Here is an 18,069-nt window from a genome sequence, read left to right as displayed (position 1 = left end):
TTATTGTTTTCTTACATTTATGTGTATTTCATACAGCAAGTACCATATGTAGCTTTACTGACAAACCCAAGACAGATCCAATAGGCTACTCTTATGGTGTATTAATTTCTGAAATTTGCACCTGTTGCTGAGTCACTCTATGCACAGTGGTCAGAAATACAATTGAACTTCACCAAACGTACAACCACCTCATACGCTGCAATTGAACAAATGCATTAATTTAATCTTACATGAATTTCCTATTTGACAATAATGTATTTAATTAAATGATCCATCAACATTCTAAGGATCATAAATGTGTAAGAAGCCTGTAATGTAAGAGTTTTGAAGATATCCCATTATATGACAATGAGTCCTGAAGCCACCTCCCTCTCTTTGCCTGTCCTCAAGGAGGGAAATACGCATGTAGCTTATGAGCAAGGAGTGAGGTACATTGCGTTGTCGGGGTGATTGGTGGGTGCTGTGTAGCTCACTGTCCTGACTGTACATTGTAGCACATACCTCTTTGCTGTGTGTGGGAGCGATATTGATAAACAACACTGGATTGCAACAAAGGTAAACGTTTGCCATTTTATTGTCTCTTACTTTATTTGCACGTCAGATACTGTAAATAGCCTACAAAAGCCAATTTGCATCATGCCCATGTTGGATAATTTCACTCCCTTGGCAACAAATGCCCTGACAAATTCGTGTATGATTCTGTGGCACGAGGGACCTGCGGTAATGTCTCGAGTGTTTGATTGTAATTCTAATATTAGCCTATTACCTACATTGGTGGGCTTTTATTGGATTCCAAGTGGGACCAAAATGGCCTGGGACTTTGTCTTCAGACGGCAGTACAGTCGTTGTGTTGAAGCTATACTGCAGTAAAGACACATCCATTTGATATCTGCAACCATACACACGACCGCTGCTCATCCTTGTGTCGCACTAGACTAGACACTAGTCTATAGTTTTGTAAAATTAAGTATTCCAAATCATGGAACGAAATAACGTAACGTTTATTATTGTCATGGAACGCTCTTTGCATGTTTTATCTGGTTACAAAAAGACAATAGTCTACTATTGGCCTACTGCACATTGAACAACATCACTTGAACTCTTTCTTAGTTTCCTCTTAAATGGTTCAGAATATTGTAGCGGTTTTCATTATAGTAGCAACAACATATGGCAACATAGTATGTAGGTAAATACATGAATAACATCAGTGGTATGTATGGGCATAATGTAATGCATATTATGCGGCACTCATAGGTAACCCCAATTTAACTTGATTTGTGGCTACTGTACAAAAGGTACTGTACAGTATAATGACATGTGGGTGGATGGATGGTTGTCTATTTACAAACTAGCATTCATCTCAAAATGTGAGTGTGAATAGGCTGTGTGAGCGAAATTCTGAAATTCCCATTCTTATTATAATCTCTTGCATGCCCAATGTCCATTCTAGTACATTGCATTCCCCTGTACACTATATTTCAACCCGGTTCTCTCTGTAATTAGTCTGTATGTGTAAAAATGACACAATGAATAAGATACTGCTGTCTCAACCTTCCGTACTGTGCTCTGCAGTTGGACACAAATATGATTACTGCATAACCAACTCACTGTATGAGCTAAATAAGAAACAAACAATAGACCCCTCATGGTCAGAGAACGACAACCTCTGGACAAATGCTATGGATTATGCTATTAGTGATTGTCTGCACAAATCCACATGCCACGTATAGACATGAAAGCAACTGAATGACCCATAGGGACTGAATGTACAATAGTTATGACACACTGAATGGTTACCTCCATGTTCAGACAGTTGTTTGACAAATCGGCCTCAGGGCTGGCTTCCTGATTAAGTGCATGTGACCTGAATGTAATTTATAGATTGGCAGGTAAGGGTGCTCTCGAGCGGCTAGATGTTCTTTACCATTCGGCCACACGATTATTGAGAATTACGATAAGCATTTCTCTACGGCTGGCCATGCTTTCCATCTGGCTACCCCAACCCTGGCCAACAGCTCTGCACCCCACGCAGCAACTGGCCCAAGCCCCCCCCCCCCCCCCCCACTTCTCCTTCACCCAAATCTAGACAGCTGATGTTCTGAAAGAGCTGCAAAATGTGGATCCCTACAAATCAGCTGGGCTAAACAATCTGGACCCTCTCTTCCTAAAATTATCTGCCACCAAATCTTCGAAAGCCAAGTGAACAAACAGATCACCGACCATTTTGAATCCCACTGTACCTTCTCTGCTATGCAATCTGGTTTCCGAGATGGTCACGGGTGCACTTCAGCCATGCTCACGGTCCTAAACAATATCATAACCGCCATCAATAAAAGACAGTACTGTGCAACCGTCTTCATCGACCTGGCCAAGGCTTTCGACTCTGTCAATCAACATATTCTTATCGGCAGACTCGACAACCTTGATGTGTCTCTAATAACTGCCTTGCCTGGTTCACTAACTACTTATCAGACAGAGTTCAGTGTGTCAAATAGGAGAGCCTGTTGTCCGGACCTCTGGCAGTCTCTATGGGGGTGCCACAGGGTTCAATTCTCGGGCCGACTCTTTTCTCTGTATACATCAATGGTGTCGCTCTTGCTGCGGGTGATTCTTTGATCCTCCTCTATGCAGACGTTCTGTATACATCTGGCCCCTCTTTGGACACTGTGTTAACAAACCTCCAAACAAGCTTCAACGCCATACAACACTCCTTCCGTGGCCTCCAACTGCTCTTAAATGCTAGTGAAACGAAATGCATGCTCTTCAACCAATCACTGCCCGCACCCACCCGCGCGACTAGCATCACTACTCTGGACGGTTCTGACTTAGAATATGTGGAAAACTATTAATACCTAGGTATCTGGCTAGACTGTAAACTCTCCTTCCTGACTCACATTAAGCATCTCCAATCTAAAGTTAAATCTAGAATCGGCTTCCTATTTCGCAACAAAGCATCCTTCACTCATGCTGCCAACATACCCTCGTAAAACTGACTATCCTACCGATCCTTGACTTCGGTGATGTCATTTACAAAATACCCTTCGACACTCTACTCAGCAAATTGGAAGCAGTCTATCACAGTGCCATATGTTTTGCCACCAAAGCCCCATATACTACCCACCACTGCGACCTGTATGCTCTCGTTGGCTGGTCTTCGCTACATATTCGTCGCCAAACCCACTGGCTCCAAGTCATCTATAAGTCTTTGCTAGGTAAAGCCCCGCCTTATCTCAGCTCACTGGTCACTATAGCAACACCCACCTGTAGCACGCGCTCCAGCATGTATATTTCACTGGTCATCCCCAAAGCCAACATCTCCTTTGGCCACCTTTCCTTCCAGTTCTCTGCTGCCTATCACTGGAACGAATTCCAAAAATAACTGAAGCTGAAGACATATCTCCCTCCCTAAATTTAAGCATCAGCTGTCAGAGCAGCTTACCGATCGCTGCAGCTGTACACAGCCCATCTGTAAATAGCCCATCCAACCAACTACCTACATCATCCCCATATTTGTTTTTGTTTTTCTGCTCTTTTGCACACCAGTATTTCTACTTGTACATCCTCATCTGCACATATATCACTCCAGTGTAAATTGCTAAATTGTAATTACTTTGCCACTATTGGCCTATTTATTGCCTTACCTCCTTACTTCATTTGCACACACTGTATACAAATGTTTCTATTGTGGTATTGACTGTACATTTGTTTATCCCATGTGTAACTAACTCCGTGTTGTTGTTTTTGTCGCACTGCTTTCCTACCTGGTTAAATAAAGGTAAAACATTTAATAAAAATGGCCCTATAGGACACATCACTGCACTCCATACTGTAAACTGGTAGTCTCTGTATGTATACCTGTCGCAAGACCCACTGGTTGATGCTTATTGAATAAAACCCTCTTAGGCCCCTCTATTTGAGATATATATTGCAGCCCTCATCCTCCACATACAACACCCGTTCTGACGGTCACATTCTGTTAAAGGTCCCCAAAGCAAACACATCCCTGGGTCGCTCGTCTTTTCAGTTCGCTGCAGCTAGCAACTGGAACGAGCTGCAACAAACACTCAAAATGGACAGTTTTATCTCTCCATTCAGAGACTATCATGGACACTCTTACTGACAGTTGTGGCTGCTTTGCGTGGTGTATTGTTGTCTCTACCTTCTTGCCCTTTGTGCTGTTGTCTGTGACCAATAATGTTTGTACCATGTTTTGTGCTGCTACCATGTTGTACTGCTGCCATGTTGTGTTGCTACCATGTTGTTGTCATGTTGTTTTGCTACCATGCTGTGTTGTCATGTGTTGTTGTCTTAGGTCTCTCTTTATGTAGTGTTGTCTCTCTTGTTGTCATGTATGTTTTGTCCAATATTTCTATTTTATTTTCAATCCCAGCCCCCGTCCCCGCATGAGGCATTTTGCCTTTTGTTAGGCCGTCACTGTAAATTAGAATTTGTTCTTAACTAACTTGCCTTGTCAAATAAAGGTAAAAAAAAAACTACAAAAAAACACTTCCACATAAACAGGGTTGCCAGGTCTAGCTAAACTTTCTATAACAATGACCACTGAAAACCTGGCCTCAAAATTTGCCCAAATTTTTTTTCCACAGCAAGAGAAGAGTTGCCAAATGTATACAATAACCTAACGACATTAGAAGCAAAGTTCGGTTTTCATCAAGATTATTATTATTGCGAACTATGAAATGATGTAATAAATTTGAATATGTTGCAAGAGAAAATATAATTTGCCCTTATTAAACTCGCAAGATCATTTTCTATCAATGGATGTTGATTTAACTCGTCTGACTACTATGATTAAGCAATAAGGCATGAGGGGGTATGGTATATAGTCTAAGGGCTGTCTTTTAGCATTACACAACGCAGAATGCCTGGATACAGCAAATCGCCGTGGTATATTGGCAATATACCACAAACCCTGGGGTGCCTTATTGCTATTATAAACTGGTTACCATTATAATTAGAACAGTAAAAAGTTTTTTTTTGTCATACCCATGGTATACGGTCTAATATACCACTGCTTTCAGCCAATCAGCGTTCAGGGCTCAAACCCGGTTCATATCTGTAAATAAATCCCCTTTGAGCATGTGCATACTGTAACTATAGATAAATCCACCAGGAGTGTTTGAGTGATGAAAGTTGGACAGAGGATCTTGAAATCTCTGCGCAAGAAAACACTTGGACAAAAAAACGAATGCTAGGCTATTTTCTGGCAATTGTGCTGTTATTATGTGCCAGATGTTAAGACCATTTGCAAGATGTAATTGTCATTTCAGTAGGCATAGGCTACAGAATAAAATCTGGGTTTATGATTGTAATTCAACTTTGCCATGTCTTACTTAGATAGTGCATTGGGAAAGTATTCAGAACCCTTGACATTTTCCACATTTTGTTACATTACAGCCTTATTCTAAAATGTATAAATACAAATCCTCATCAATCTACACACAATACCCCATAAAGACAAAGGGAAAACAGTTTTACTGTAGATGCAGGTAGCCTATAGCCACTGATAGGCCTACATCTTATTTAAAACAGGCTACAGTAGCCTAGGCACGATGTAAACTGAAAGATTTAGCAGCTTGCTTAGTTCAAATATTTAACTCGTCTGACAAATGATTTCAACATGATTAGCTTAGCAATTTTGAGGTAAGACGTGCTTGTGTTTTCAAATATCCTGCTGGAATAGGCTACCGAGGACGGGGTCGCAATTTCAATCACTGAATTAAACATTAATAATATGTATATGTACTGAATATTCTTGTCAACAACAGCCAGTGTTTATAAAAATAAATAAATACCTGTAGCCTAATCTGACTGACTGTTACAGTCAATCTAATGCGTGCAACTCATCGGCAATTTAAATAACTAAACATGGCCATTAATAATGGCAGAATAACACAAGGCTAAAACAACAATACACTGAAGTTATAAGCTATTTATTAAATCTGTTTGCCAGCTACAGGTAGGCTACACAAGTGGCACAGATTTATTTTCAATGACTCCAGTGATATAGTAATTTCAACATATTTATTGTAGCCTACAATGGCATATACAGTTGATGTCCAACAGATGCAAAATGTATCATTCTCCACATTTAATGTCAGTTTCATTGAGGACTTTTCCCCATAACAGAAGCACACGACTTCCATTTTAAATTTCCACTCCTGCATAATTACAAGTTAAATAGCCCACCTACAACTGGTAAAAAAGTTGTCACAGCGTGCGCATGCTGCTCTGTCTCTGCTCACTCACATGACTCAGCCAATAGTGGACTGAGCTGCATGCTTCTCTCTGAACACATACCCCCCTCCGGCCCTCCCCACAACTCACTCACTCAGCAACAGCCTGACTCACTTAAATCAAATCAAACTTTATTTGTCGCATGCGCCGAATACAACAAGTGTAGACTTTACCATGAAATGCTTACTTGCAAGCCCTTAACCAACAGTGCAGTTCAAAAAGAAGATAATATTTACCAAGTATTCTACAATAAAAAGTTATAATACAAAGTAATACAATAAGAATAACAATTACGAGGCTATATACAGGGGGCACCGGTACCGAGACAGTTTGCAGGGGTACAGGCTAGTTGAGGTAATCTGTACATGTAGGTAGGGGCGAAGTGACTATGCATAGGTAACAAACAAACAGCGAGTAGCAGCAGTGTACAAGAGAGGGGGGGTCAATGTAAATTGTCCGGTGGTGATTTTTATGAATTGGTCAGCCGTCTAATGGCTTGGGGGTAGTCGAGGAGCCTTTTGGTCCTAGACTTGGCAGTCCGGTACCGCTTGCCGTGCGATAGTAGAGAATTCAGTCTATAACTTGGGTGACTGGAGTTTTATTGACAATTTTATGGGCTTTCCTCACTGCCTATTACATAGGTCCTGGATGGCAGGATGCTTGGCCCCAGTGATGTACTGGGCTGTTCGCACTACCCTCTGTAGCGCCTTACGGTCAGGCAGTGACGCAACCGGTCAGGATGCTCTCGATGGTGCAGCTGTAGAACCTTTTGAGGATCTGGGGGCCCATGCCAAATCTTTTCAGTCTCCTGAGGGAGAGAAGGTTTTGTCATGCCCTCTTCACGACTGTCTTGGTATGTTTGGACCATGATAGTTCGTTGTAGATGTGGACACCAAGCAACTTGAAACTCTCGACCCGCTCAACTACAGCCCCGTTGATGTTAATGAGGGCCTGTTCGGACCACCTTTTCACATAGTCCACGATCAACTCCTTTGTCTTGCTCACATTGAGGGAGAGGTTGTTGTCCTGGCACCACACTGCCAGTTCTCTGACCTCCTCCCTATTGGCCGTCTCATCGTTGTCGGTGACCACTGTTGTGTCGTCAGCAAACTTAATGATGGTGTTGGAGTCTTGAATGGCCACGCAGTCGTGGGTGAACAGGTAATACAGGAGGGGACTAAGTACACACCCCTGAGGGGCCCCAGTGTTAAGGATCCTCGTGGCAGACATGTTGTTGCCTACTTTTACCACCTAGGGGCGGCCCGTCAGGAAGTCCAGGATCCAGTTGCAGAGGGAGGTGTTTAGTCCCAGAGTACTTAGCTTAGTGATGAGCTTTGTGGGCACTATGGTGTTGAATGCTGAGCTGTAGCCAATGAACAACATTCTCACATAGGTGTTCCTTTTGTCCAGGTGTGAAAGGGAATGCGATTGAGATTGCATCATCTGTGGATCTGTTGGGGCAGTATGCGAATTGGAGTGGGTCTAGGGTGTCCGGGAGGATGCTGTTGATGTGAGCCATGACCAGCCTTTCAAAGCACGTCATGGCTACTGACGTAAGTGCCATGGGGCGGTAATCATTTAGGCAGGTTATCTTCACTTCCTTGGGCACAGGGACTATGGTGGTCTGCTTGAAACATGTAGGTGTTGCAGACTCGGTCAAGGAGAGATTAAAAATGTCAGTGACGACACTTGACAGTTGGTCCGTGCATGCTTTGAATACATGCCCTGATAATCCGTCTGGCTCAGCGGCTTTGTGAATGTTGACCTGTTTAAAGGTTTTGTTTACATCGGCTACCGAGAGCGTGATCACACAGTCGTCTGGAACGGCTGGTGCTCTCATGCATTTTTCAGTGTTACTTGTCGCGAAGTGAGCATAGAAATAATTTAGCTCATCTGGTAGGTTTGTGGCACTGGGCAGCTCGTGGCTGTGCTTCCCTTTGTAGTCTGTAATAGTTTCAAAGCCCAGCCACATCCGACGAGCATCGGAGCCGGTGTAGTATGATTCAATCTTAGTCCTGTATTGATGTTTTGCCTGTTTGATAGTTTGTCAGAGGCTATAGCTGGATTTCTTATAGGCTTCTGGGTTGGAGTCCTGCTTCTTGAGAGTGGCAGCTCTACCCTTTAGCTCAGTGAGGATGTTGCCTGTAATCCATGGCTTCTGGTTGGGGTATGTACAGTGGGGCAAAAAAGTATTTAGTCAGCCACCAATTGTGCAAGTTCTCCCACTTAAAAAGATGAGAGAGGCCTGTAATTTCCATCATAAGTACACTTCAACTATGACAGACAAAATGAGAAAAAAAATCCAGAAAATCACATTGTAGGATTTTTAATTAATTTATTTGCAAATTATGGTGGAAAATAAGTATTTGGTCACCTACAAACAAGCAAGATTTCTGGCTCTCACAGACCTGTAACTTATTCTTTAAGAGGCTCCTCTGTCCTCCACTCGTTACCTGTATTAATGGCACCTGTTTGAACTTGTTATCAGTATAAAAGACACCTGTCCACAACCTCAAACAGTCACATTCCAAACTCCACTATGGCCAAGACCAAAGAGCTGTCAAAGGACACCCGAAACAAAATTGTAGACCTGCAGCAGGCTGGGAAGACTGAATCTGCAATAGTTAAGCAGCTTGGTTTGAAGAAATCAACTGTGGGCGCAATTATTAGGAAATGGAAGACATACAAGACCACTGATAATCTCCCTCGATCTGGGAGAGGGAGAGTTTTGTATGCGCCTCTGTGTGAGGAGTAAAGGTGGTCTAGAGTTTTTGCCCTCTGGTTGCACATTTAACATGCTGATTAGGTAAAACTGATTTGAGTTTCCTGCATTAAAGTCCCCGGCCTCTAGGAGCGCCGCCTCTGGATGAGCGTTTTCCTGTTTGCTTATGGTCGTATATAGCTCGTTGAGTGCTGTCTTAATGCCAGCATCAGTCTGCAGTGGTACATAGACAGCTATGAAAAATATAGATGTGAACTCTTGGTAAATAGTGTAGTCTACAGCTTATCATGATATACTCTACCTAAGGCAAGCAAAACCTCAAGACTTCCTTAGATTTTGTGCACCAGATGTTGTTTACAAATATGCATAGGCCGCCTCCCCTTGTCTTATCAGAGGCCGCTGTTCTATCCTGTCGAAAAGCTTAAAACCATCCAGCTGTATGTTAATCATGTCATCGTTCAGCCACGACTTGGTGTAACATCATATATTACAGATGTTAATGTACCGAAAACCCTTGTAAGGGGTGCGTAACTGGTGGCAGGGAAGTCAGATGCAGGAGAGCAGAACTGGGTAATAACCGGAGCAGTTTAATTATCAAAACCAACGGCATCCAGAATAACAAAATATGGGTACAAAACCTGTCGTGCACCAGTCAAAATGTGCACAAGCACTTACAACAAACAATTTCACACACAGACATGGGAGGAATAGAGGGTTAAATACACAAGTAATGAGGGAAATGTAAACCAGGTGTGTGGGAAAACAAGACAAAACAAATGGAAAATGAAAGGTGGATCGGCGATGGCTAGAAGACGGTGACGTCGCCCGCCGAACGCCGCCCGAACAACGAGAAGTTGTGACAACCCTTTGGAATTTTGCATGACATCAGTAGCCTAGTCAAGGAAGCATCATGCAAAAATATATTGGCACACTTTACTTAGACGATGGGTAAAAAATTCAACCAACCAATTGGATGGTTTGACAATCTACTTCTGGTGGCCAAATTGACCTGCTGACCAAATGTGATTGGATGGTGGCTCTACAGTTTAAGGTCTCTGACAGGTGATTCATTATTTTGTTACCGGATATAATTACCTGCTCAGCTGGCCATCCTCAGCATCATGGCTAATTTGGCCAGGTTGGCCTATAAGAAAAGCTAGCAGCTAACCAATTTAGACCAATGGTTTAACACCATGGTCTAAGCAAAAGTTCACAACATTCTGTTTATTCTAAATAACTGATGGGTCTTTGGGCAAGCCGATTTCTGCCAGAGACACCAGAAATGTTTCTGTTTCCATCCCGTGACTGCTTGTTGCTTAGCAACCTTCTCCCTACCCCTTTTCTCCATCTGCTCCCATTAGCCAAAGTGGATTGTGCCGCTTGAAGCGTTATGCTTTTCAAGGTCGGTGTGCACAAAGAGAAGCCCACCAATGCAAGCGAGTAAACAAGAAAGTGAATAGACAATTTATTGTTTGGGGATTGATTTCTAGTCACCCTCTCGCTGGCTCTGCAAGTGGTGATGGAAAAACAAGGAAAACAAACCATTGGGAAAGGGGGATACCAAGTCCACAATGTGTCTACCACATTTAACCCAACCCCTCTGAATCAGAGAGGTGCCTTAATCAACATCCACATCTTCGGCACCCGGGGAATAGTGGGTTAACTGCTTTGCTCAGAACGACAGATTTTGTCCTTGTCAGCTCAGGGATTTGATCCAGCAACTTTTCAATTACTGGCCCAACGCTCTATCCGCTAGGCTACCTGCATTGTTGGTTGTCGTTTTGACAAAAACATCCAGTTTTGCTATGTGCCCCACTCAGCGTCATCCAGCCATGATAGAATACCCAACAAAAATGTTAAGGCAAGCATGTGTAGTGTGCTGTAGTGATAAAGCTGAGTGCCTGCTTATCCAAATAAATAAAGTTATCATTCTTGGAGCTGCCAGTTAATAGGCTATTAGTGCCCTTTAGTGCTTGTGTCAGGGTAAAGGGATAGACAGACATAGGGGTGGCACCCTTAAAATAGGCAGATATTGATACATTTTTAGAGATGTTGTTTTCATATGGGCCTACCTTGTCAAAGCACTTGAAATTACTGGATTATGACATAGCTGTTTTTAGGTATGTGTAGCTACTGTATCCTATGACAAAATGATCAAGTAGTCTGGTCACACAGCCACTCAGGGAGTAAATATGCAACACACTGAAGAGTAAGCTTGTATTCCATGTCCAAGTCAAAACATCCCCCTGAAATAAGGTGACATTTTCAACACTCTCTCAAGAAATAACCTGAACAGTCATCAGCAGTCCCACAAACATGTTAAGGTTCTCCAATGTTTAAGCCAATAGGAACCCACCTCCTACACTTAAGGTGAGTCTTGTCCTCTGGCAGTGATAGTGTAGATGAGGTCTTCCAGTTACAGAATTACCAAATGAACTCTATGTGTCAGTCAAATGGTATCTAATCTGTATTATCATGTAGTCCATTGTAGTGTTTTCTATGTTTAAGAATGATAATGCATTTTTGAGAGATAAAAAAAATCCCACTTTCATATTTGTATTGTTTTATACTTTTTGCCAGGCGCCTCACATTGTCTCATTGTTCATCCTCTCTCTCTCTCTGTGCTTCTCTGTGTATTCTCTACCAAGTGATCTTGGAGGAAAGTCTAGAGTCCTTGTGAAACAACCGTATCGTCCTTGGTAAACTGTCAGTTTAGTGACATTCTTATTACACTGGCTCTAAAAACTGAGCGGTCAGGTTGTGCCCTGTCTAAAAATGTCCATGTGAGACGTTGTGTCCATGTGGTATGCCAGTGCCTTCCCTGTCAGTCCTTTTCACGGCCATGCTAACTTGCCGCAGCACCAGCAACAACTACCCTCCTACCTCAGAAGCCATAACCTTTCACTGGCCAGACCAACTCACTGGGTGGGTGTTTATCCTCTCCAAAAAAAGGATGACACCTAGCCCCACCGCTCAAACATACTGTAAAGCTGCCCTATTTTTCCCTATTCATCACACACATTTTAGTGGGTGCTTATTATTTTCAAATAGAGATTTACTCTCCTTCAGTGCTTACGTGGATTTCAGTTATTTTCATTGCTATTGTGTTTAACTTTATCCATATTTTCTCGTGTAATATATTATGTAGGATTAAAAGACTACTCCAGTCCAATAGGTATGTGTTGGACATATTTTCCCTCTCGACAATTACTCGGTGTCTTTCCTGAAAGACTAGAAACCCAGAAACACTAGAATATGTACAAGTTGCATACATTTCCTTTTAGGTTGCAGTTGTTTAAAACTAGCCCTTGAACATCCAATGGCTGTGGTGTGGAATGTGTAGAAGCCTTGGCTCACCGCCTGTGTGGATGCTGTTTATGGAAGAGAGGAGGACCTCTCAATTAGAGGGCTAAGCAGCTGCTCTGGAGCGGGCCTTTCTATCCATGTTTGGAGCTGTTTGGTGAGATCCACACTGAGCGCTGGACAGCTTCTCTCCTCTCTGCCGTTTGTTGACAAAGCAAAAGTCAACTATATTATGTAACAGCTCTCTGTCTTTCTCTATGTAGTACACCAGATCTCTTGGTGAGAGCTTTTGGAAATGAACACTAATCACATTTAAGGAAAACTCAGAAATATAGTAGGGATCCAGGACTGTGTGAGGTGTATCATAGTTCAACTTGGTAGCGTTGACCTTTTGTTTATTTTTTAAAAAGCAAACAGAGAGCAGTTCTCAAACATGCGGAGACTAAAAGATTGCTACAGCACACAACAGCTGTTCTCAGTCACTGGCAGTGACATTGAGTTTACAGGAGTTATTTCATTACATCATTTTACTGCAAAAATATATAGTGGCAAGAAAAAGTATGTGAACCCTTTTGGAATTACCTGAATTTCTGCAAAAATTGGTCATACAATTTGATCTGATCTTCATCTAAGTCACAACAACAGACAAACACACCTAAACTAATAACACACAAATGATTGCATTTTTCTTGTCTATATTGAGTAGATAATTTAAACATTCACAGTGTAGTTTGGAAAAAGTATGTGAACCCCAAGGCTAATGACTTCTCCAAAAGCTAATTGGAGTCAGGAGTCAGCTATCCTGGAGCCCAATCAATGAGACGAGATTGGAGATGTTGGTTAGAGCTGCCTTGCCCTTCAAAAAACACTCACAAAATTTGAGTTTGCTGTTCACAAGAAGCATTGCCTGATTTAAACCATGCCTCGAACAAAAGAGATCTCAGAAGACCTCGTATTAAGAATTGTTGACTTGAATAAAGTTGGAAAGTGTTACAAAAATATCTCTAAAGGCCTTGATGTTCGTCAGTCCACGGTCAGACAAATTGTCTATAAATGGGGAAAGTTCAGCACTGTAGCTACTCTCCCTAGGAGTGGCCGTCCTGCAAAGATGACTGCAAGAGCACAGCGCAGAATGTTCAATGAGGTTAAGAAGAATCCTAGAGTGTCCGCTAAAGACTTACAGAAATCTCTGAAACATGTTAAGTTTCTGTTGACGAGTCTACGTATCGTAAAACACTAAACAAGAATGGTGTTCATGGGAGGACACCACGGAAGAAGCCACTTTTGTCCAAAAAAAAACAACATTTTTGCAAAAGTGCACCTGGATTTTCCACAGTGCTACTAGCAGAATATTCTGTGGACAGATGAAACTACAGTTGAGTTGTTTGCAAGGAACACACAACACTATGTGTGGAGAAAAAAGGGCACAGCAGACCAACATGAAAAACCTATCCAAACTGTAAAGTATGGTGGAGGGAGCATCATGGTTTGGGGCTGCTTTGCTGCCTCAGGACCTAGACAGCTTGCTATCATTGACGGAAAAACAAATTGCCAAGTGTATCAAGACATTTTTCCCGGAGAATGTAAGGCTGTCTGCCAATTGAAGCTTAACAGAAGTTGGGTGATGCAACAGGACAATGACCCAAAACACAGAAGTAAATCAACAACAGAATGGATTCAACAGAAGAAAATACGCCTTCTGGAGTGGCCCAGTTAGAGTCCTGACCTCAACCCAATTGACATGCTGTGGCATGACCTCAAGAGAGCGGTCCCAAGAATATTGCTGAACTGAAAAAGTTTTGTAAAGAGGAATGGTCCAAGATTCTTCCTGACCGTTGTGCAGGTCTGATCTGCAACTACAGAAAACGTTTGGTTGAGGTTATTGCTGCCAAGGGAGGGTCAACCAGTTATTAAATACAAGGGTTCACATACTTTTCCCACCCTGCACTGTGAATGTTTACACGGTGTGTTCAATAAAGACATTAAAACGTATAATTGTTTGTGTGTTATTAGTTTAAACAGACTGTGTTTGTCTATTGTTGTGACTAAGATGAAGATCAGATCAAATTTTATGACCAATTTATGCAGAAACCCAGCTAATTCCAAAGGGTTCATGTACTTCTTCTTGCCACAGTACATACTACTAGTATCACATTCCTCTCGACTATTAATCACCATACAGTTTTACAGTTTAATGAGACCATAGTTGTTGATAATGAACTTAGTGAAATGACACAGTATGACTGACCAGTGTATCAGTAAGGGAGCTTGTGAGTCAAGCCCAAGGATTGTCCAGTATATAATTCCAAACATCTTGTAATGTCCAGTCTATGTTGCATGGACTGGATTTGGATGAGGGCCCAAATGTTTTGAAATTATCTGTTGCAGCTGTTGAGTGGGTGCCACATTCCCAGGTGGCATGCGATGACGGGTCCATCTGGGTACGCCTTGTGCTGAAAGCAACCAGACCCCCTTGTTGGTCTGGTTCAAGGTCAGAACTGGGCACCTAAAGCAGAGGGTGCAGGGGCCAGTCCGTATCACCTCACCCAGTTAGTCTCAGAAGACTGAGGAGAGAGAGAGATCTTAAAGAGGGACTGTCTGGAGTCTTGTAGGCTGTTGTGACTGTCTGAGAGAGCTACCTACTCAAGGCTGGTTGATCTGGTTTGCAAATAATCTTGTTGGTAAGCTGTGATCCTAATGTGATGTTTTTGCAGAGTTTTGTGTCTTTTCGAAATGCCTATTTTTAGGAGAGGGTTTTAAGGGAAGTGTGTGTACTTAAAGTGAGTGTTGAAAACACCCTAGAACATATCTAGTGATGGAAAAATTGAAGTGATGCAGAAGATGTGTTTTTCCTGTATGTCTTTTCTACAACCATAAGTATATATACACAGTGGCATGTACTCCTTTGGCAAACAATGTTCTCTTCTAAAATGGGAAATTCACCAGAAGCAGTTGTGTTGGGCTCCTTAAATATTATAATAGGGATGAGTTTGTCACATGACATCTTCCAAGCATCTTATCTATCTACACAACTTGCTCCGGCTTTGAGATGATTCTTGGTTTTGAAAAAGGTTCTGCTGAAGGGTAGCTCTCTGTGCTGTGGAACCTCTGCTGATAATATTTACTGTATAATGAATAAGACTTTCTCTGTTAGTCCTGAATCACACCTTATGGAGAGTAATCTATCATTTAAAAAACGTTATCTTTAAAAAAATATTTTCAAATCTTTTCAAAAAGCAATGATGTTTTCTCCTTTGTTTTGATGGGTTTTCTTATTTCTTGTGCCCCTTTTACTATACTTGGATGTGTAGTGTCAGCATTTGTTGCTGGCATGCCAGCTTGTGTGGCCTTTCACTTCACGGCTGAGCCGTTGTTGCTTCTAGATGTTTCCACTTCACAATAACAGCAACCCGGGGCAGCCCTAGCAGGGCAGAAATTTGACAAACTGACTTGTTGGAAAGGTGGCATCCTATGACTGTGCCACGTTGAAAGTCTTTTTAATTTTTTTTATATATAATTTGTACCCCTTTTTCTCCCCAATTTCGTGGTATCCAATTGTTGTAGTAGCTACTATCTTGTCTCATCGCCACAACTCCCGTACGGGCTCGGGAGAGACGAAGGTTGAAAGTCATGCGTCCTCCGATACACAACCCAACCAGCCGCACTGCTTCTTAACACAGCGCGCATCCAACCCGGAAGCCAGCCACACCAATGTGTCGGAGGCTACACCGTGCACCTGGCAACCTTGGTTAGCGCGCACTGCGCCCGGCACGCCACAGGAGTCGCTGGTGCGCGATGAGACAAGGACATCCCTACCGACCAAGCCCTCCCTAACCCGGACGATGCTAGGCCAATTGTGCGTCGCCCCACGGACCTCCCGGTCGCGGCCGGTTACGACAGAGCCTGGACGCGAACCCAGGGACTCTGATGGCACAGCTGGCGCTGCAGTACAGCGCCCTTAACCACTGCGCCACCCGGGAGGCACCACGTTGAAAGTCACCGAGCTCTTCAGTACGAGCCATTCTACAGGCAATGTTTGTCTATGGAGATTGCATGGCTGTGTACTCAATGTCATACACCTGACAGCAATGGGTGTGTCTGAAATAGTCTAATCCACTAAGATGTCCAAATACTTTAAAATTATTTATTCTATACAGTCATTTTTCCACATATTTATCAAGGGTGTAAATAACTTCAGACCCCACTGTATAAACATATGGAATGTAAATGTCAATTTGCAGTCCCTCCAGGATCCTGCGATTGCAATTATTTTTTGCAAAATCAACAATCTCCCACATATTATGTGAGAGCTTTCAAATTTGACCAATCAACCCACTATTTCCTCATAAAACAGTCAACTCATTGCGGTATTATCGCACAAAACTGATCCATCACCGCCGTACAGAAAGAGGGCTCACAATTTCATGGCACATTTACTGCATAATATGGTTCAATCTATAAGGGCACAAGGCGAGACCCATATGCAGACACAGGAGGCAGATGGTTGAGCGCCGATATTTATTATAACACAAGGTGTAGGCAAAAGGCAGGTCGGGTACAGGCGAGAGTTCATAAACCAGTTCAGAGTCCAAACAGTACAAGGCATTAGACAGTCTCGAGGTCAGGACAGGCAGGGGATCAGTAACCAGGTCCGAGTCCAAACAGTACAAGGCGTTAGGCAGGCTCGAGGTCAGGGCAGGAAGAATGGTCAGGCAGGTGGGTTCGGTGTCAGGACAGGCAAGGGTCAAAACCAGGAGGACTAGGAAAAACAGAGATTGGGAAAAATAGAAGCTAAGAAAATAAACGCTGGTTGACTTGGCAAACAAGATGAACTGGCACAGAGAGACAGAAAACACAGGGATAAATACACTGGGGATGATGACGACATCTGGAGGGGGTGGAGACAAGCACAAGGACAGGTGAAACAGATCAGGGCATGACACAATCAAGACATACTTTAACAAACCTTTCCCTCATCAGCACATTTTCGGGACAAATTGGACAAAATCATCTGCATATTGCCATGCAAAATGACAGAATTGCCGCAAATATCACAACAAATTTCAGCAAAATCCTGTAGGGACTGAAATTGTTTAACACAAGTAATGTAATGTAAATATGTAATCTAAATGATTGTGGTGGAAAAAGTACCCAATTGTCTTACTTGAGTAAAAGTAAAGATACCTTAACAGAAAATTCTCAAGTAAAAGTGAAAGTCACCCAGTAAAATACTACTTGAGGAAGAATATTACACTTTTTTGTACATTTTCTGACATGCGAGCACTTATATATGTTAATTTTCATGTTTTCATAAATTCTTAGGATGTTTGTCAATGACGTATAGTAAGGCATTTGTGAACATTTTATAGCACTATAAAGTGGGAAAGCGGCCGTGCGTATAGACAATTAATAGACACTGCAGCAAATAAAACCTAATAAGAACATCTTTCTCGTCCAGGACCGGAGTCTAGACAGACCGGTGCGCCATAGCCAATCAGAGCTACTGTAGGCCTTCATGCAAATAAGCCATTTGCCACATGGGCCTGCTATCATTCACGTTGAACTAGAATGTGTGTTTACAGGCAGTAGCAACTGTTTACATGTTCTCTTTCGTGACTAACTGTTACTTTTTTTTTCTTTGACACCGGTCATATTCAGTGGGTGTTGTACACGTTAGTAAATTCATCAGTTATTCTGCGCTCTGGCACACACAGATGAGAGTGCTCTGAAATCAGAGTAGATAGCCAGAGTCAATTTACAAACGCAAGAGATATGCTAATTGGATAATA

At 42.4% G+C, this 18,069-nt stretch overlaps 1 protein-coding gene across 2 annotated transcripts in view; it reads left to right on the top strand.

Annotated features, from left to right (window-relative positions):
* Positions 1–421: 421 nt before the first annotated feature.
* Positions 422–18,069, top strand: part of LOC139381175 (sorbin and SH3 domain-containing protein 1) — a 70,379-nt gene continuing 52,731 nt past the window's right edge. For both annotated transcript variants that reach the window (XM_071124567.1, XM_071124566.1), the window contains exon 1: positions 422–555. The gene's annotated coding sequence lies outside the window, so the exon portion shown is untranslated. The remainder of the gene's footprint in view (positions 556–18,069) is intronic.

This window comes from Oncorhynchus clarkii, chromosome 23 (assembly GCF_045791955.1).
Source record: "Oncorhynchus clarkii lewisi isolate Uvic-CL-2024 chromosome 23, UVic_Ocla_1.0, whole genome shotgun sequence".
NCBI classification, from domain to species: domain Eukaryota; kingdom Metazoa; phylum Chordata; class Actinopteri; order Salmoniformes; family Salmonidae; genus Oncorhynchus; species Oncorhynchus clarkii.
This window is presented reverse-complemented; position numbering and strand designations above follow the sequence as displayed.